The sequence below is a fragment of the Rhinopithecus roxellana genome, chromosome 2, assembly GCF_007565055.1.
Source record: "Rhinopithecus roxellana isolate Shanxi Qingling chromosome 2, ASM756505v1, whole genome shotgun sequence".
Taxonomy (NCBI): Eukaryota; Metazoa; Chordata; class Mammalia; order Primates; family Cercopithecidae; genus Rhinopithecus; species Rhinopithecus roxellana.
In genome coordinates this window covers 40,021,491-40,025,748 of record NC_044550.1, presented here as the reverse complement: position 1 = coordinate 40,025,748, position 4,258 = coordinate 40,021,491, and positions in this window count along the sequence as shown.

The following is a 4,258-nucleotide window of genomic DNA, read 5'->3' as shown; positions in this document are numbered from 1 at the left end:
CTGCCTGGTCATAGATAATAGCAATGCCTTTCTATCAGTTCTCCCTAACTGAAGTGCCTACCCAGTAGTTACACAGAAAGTGCAGCCAAGTTAGCAGCCATATCTGATGTCAGAACAAAAGTCCAGTCCAAATAGAGAAGTCACAGCAAACTCTGTCTGCCTGTGGTAATTACCAGCTGGCCCATTCAGAATCCCAGGCTAGACTAAATAGTGAAGTTCTCTCCATGCCAAAGAACACCTGTAAATTCCAAAAGAGCTGGCTGCTTTTTCAAATGTACATAATGCCAACACACCAGGATTATGAAGTATCAAGGAATTACAACACTATGAAAAGAAACTAATTAAGCTCTATAGAAATTTTCAGAATCAAAATAGAGTCATATGCACTAAATACGCTGAAAAATAGAGCTGAGAAGGCCATGAAGAGATGGTTCTCATATATGAATGTATAATGACAAGACCTATCACAAAATACTCTGCGAAAATTACAACTTTGCACAAAGGCCACCACAATCATACACAAGAAATACTTCTGTGAGGACACCTGCCCAGTGTAAAATTCACTATAAAAGTAAGCAAAAGTCAAATTTAGAATATTCTAATACTGTAATGATGGTGTGTAAATAAATAATATTTCTAACATGGAGGTTAAAAGTCAAAACTGTTAAAAAACTACAGCTACAGGCTGGATGCGGTTGCTCACGTCTGTAATCCCAGCACTTTGGGAGGCTGAGGTGGGTGGATTACAAAGTCAGGAGTTCGAGACTAGACTGGCCAACATGATGAAACCCCGTCTGTACTAAAAAAAAAAAAAAAAAAAAAAAAAAAAAAAAATGCTGGGCGTGGTGGTGTGCGCCTGTAATCCCAGCTACTGGGTAGGCTGAGGCAGAAGAATTGCTTGAATCCGGGAGGCAGAAGTTGCAGTGAGCCAAGATTGCACCACTGCACTCCAGCCTGGGTGGCAGAGCGAGACTCTGTCTCAAAACAAACAAACAAACAAATCTACAACTACAATAATTTGGGAAGAGATATATATTATGAAAAGATGTAGATGATGACATCAAAAACATAAAATATGTGTGTGGAAGTGAAAGGGTAGAGTTTTGGCATGCAATAAAAATTAAGCTGTTATCAACTTCAAATAGCCTGTTTAAAGTGTACTATGTTTATATAAGCCTCATGATAACCACAAAACAACAACCTATGGTAAATACATGGACGAGAAAAAGAACAGAATCAAAATCTATTATTACAGAAAGTCATCCAACCACAAAGGAAGACAGCAAGAGTGGAAAAAAAGAACAATAGATCTACAAAACAACCAGAAACCAATGAACAAAATGGTAATAGAAAGTCCTTACCCATCAATAATTACCTTGAATGTAAAAAGATCACATTCTTTAAAAAATGTAGTGTTGGAATGGATAAGAAACAATAAGACTACATGCTGCCTATGAAAGACTGACTTCCCTTTTAAGGACACACATGGACAGAACGTAAATGGGTAGAAGAGATACTTCATGCAAACGGAAACCAAAAGAGCAGAAGTAGCTAGACTTATTTCAGACAAAATAGAATTTAAATTAAAAACTGAAGAAAGAGACAAAGAAATCATTATATAATGATAAAAGGGTCAGTTCATTAAGAAGATATAAAAATGACAAATATATATTTACCCAACATAAGAGAACCTGAATAAATAAAGTAAAATTAAAAGATCTGAAAGTAGAGATATGCTGCAATACAACACTACTAGCACTTTCTGCAATGGACAGATCATCCAGACAGAATTAAGAAAACACTGGATTTGAACTACATGTCAGAGCATATGGACCTAACACACATATATAGAACATTCCATCCGGCAGCAACAGAATACACATTCTTCTCAAATGCACATGGAACATTCTCCAGGATAGATCATACTTTAGACCATGAAAGAAGTCTTAACAAATTTAAGATTGCAATCATGGCTTTTTTTTTTCTCTATTTTTTTCTGATCACAATTATACAAATAATATATAGTATTGTTTCTGACCATGGTATAAAGCTAGATATCAACAGCAGGAGGAATCTTGAAAAGTAAAAAATGCGTGGAAATTAAACAACGTGTTCCTGAACAAAGCCAATGGATGAAGAATGAAATTAAAGAGAAATTAAAACATGTCTTGAGACAAAAATGAAAACACAATATACAATATTTATAGGTTGCTGCAAAAGCAGTTCTAAGAGGAAAGTTTGTAGCGATAAATGCTTACATCCAGAAAGAAAAGAGAGCTCTCAAATAAGTAATGTTACACGTCAAGGAACTAGAAAAAGAAGGAAAAATTAAGCCCAATGTCAGTAGAAGAAAGAAAGTCAACATCAGAGCAGAAATAACAGGAATAGAGACTACAAAAATGATTAAAAGAATAATGAAACTAAAAGATAAGGTTTTGAAAAGATAAAATCAACAAATCTGCAGCTAGACTAACAAAAAGAGTCAAATAAACAAAATCAAAAAGTAAACAGGAGACATTCAAACTGATAACTACAGAAATACAAATAATAAAAGACTATTATGAACAATTATATGCCAAACAATTGGATAACATAGAGAAATGTATAAATTCATAAAACATATAAACTACCAAGACAGAATCATGAAGAAACATAATATCTACAAAGACCAGTTATGAATAAGGATATTGAATCAGTAATGTAAAAGTCTCCAATTAAAGAAAATTCCAGCACTGAATGGCTTCATAGCTGAATTCTACCAAATACTTAAGGAATAACTCATGTTAATCCTTCTCAAACTCTTTCAAAAAATAAAAGAGAAGGAAATACTTCCAATTCCATTTTAAAAGGCCAGAATTACCCTGATACTACAGCCAGACAAGGATACTACAGCCAGATAAGGATACCACAAGAAAATGAAATTATAGTTCAATATCCCTGATAAATATAGATGCAAAAATCCTCAACAAAACACTAATGAACCTTATTCAGAAGTATAATAAAAGAATAATTCATTATGATAAAGTAGAATTTATCTCTGGAAGGAAAGAATATTTCAACATATGCAAATTACTAAATGTGATACACCACATACTACAGAATAAAGGACAAAACCCATATTATCATCTTAATAGATACAGAAAAAGCATTTGATAAAATTTAACATCCTTCATAATATAAACTCTCAACCAACAAAATGGGTATAGAAGTAATGTACCTCAAAACAATAAAGACCACATATGAAAAGTCCACAGATACTATCACCTTAATAGTGAAAAATGGAAAGCTGTGTCTGTAATATCAGGAACAAGACAAGAAAGCCCACTCTCACCATTTCTATTTAACATAGAAATTAGGCAAGAAAGAGAAATAAAAGGTATTCAAATAGAAAATAAGTGAAATTGTTTTTCTATCCTGCCACTTTACCAAATTCATTTATTATTTCCAACAATTTTTCAGTGGAGTGTTTGGGGGATTTCTATATGTAAGATTATGTTGTCACATGTAATCATATATAATCAATATTTACTGAAAACTACAAAATATTCATGAAGAAAACACAGATAAATGGAAAAATATTTCATATTCATTAATTGGAAGAATTAATGTTGTTAAGATGTTCATACTTCACAAAGTACAGATTAAATGTAATCCATATTAAAATGGTCTTTTTCACAAAAATAGAAAAAGAACTCCCTACAATTTATATAAAACTATAAAAGAGCCTGAATAGCTTAAACAATGTTAAATACAAAGGACAAAGCTGCAGGAATTGCACTATCTGACTACAAAATTTATTTCAAGGCCATAGTAATCAAAACATTTGATACTGTCCAAAACAAAATCAAAACAATAAAACAGACACATCAACCAATGAAACAGAATAGAGAACTTAGAAATGAACCCATGCATTATGCTCTGTTGATATTTGACAAAGATGTTGGGAACACACAATGGCAAATGGACAGTCTCACACAAAAGAATGAAATTAGACCCTTACTTTACACAACACACAAAAATAAACTTAAAATGGTTAAATGCTTTATGTAAGATCTAAAACTATAAAATTACTGGAAAAATACATAGTGAAAAGTCTTCATAAAATTGTTCTGGGCAATGATTTTTTGGATTTGATTCTCAAAAAGCACAGGTAATAAAAGCAAAAATAGATAAATGGGGTAATATCAAACTATAAATCTGCACAGCAAAGGAACAATTAACAGAGTGAAGAGACAACCTATGGACTTGGGAGGAAATA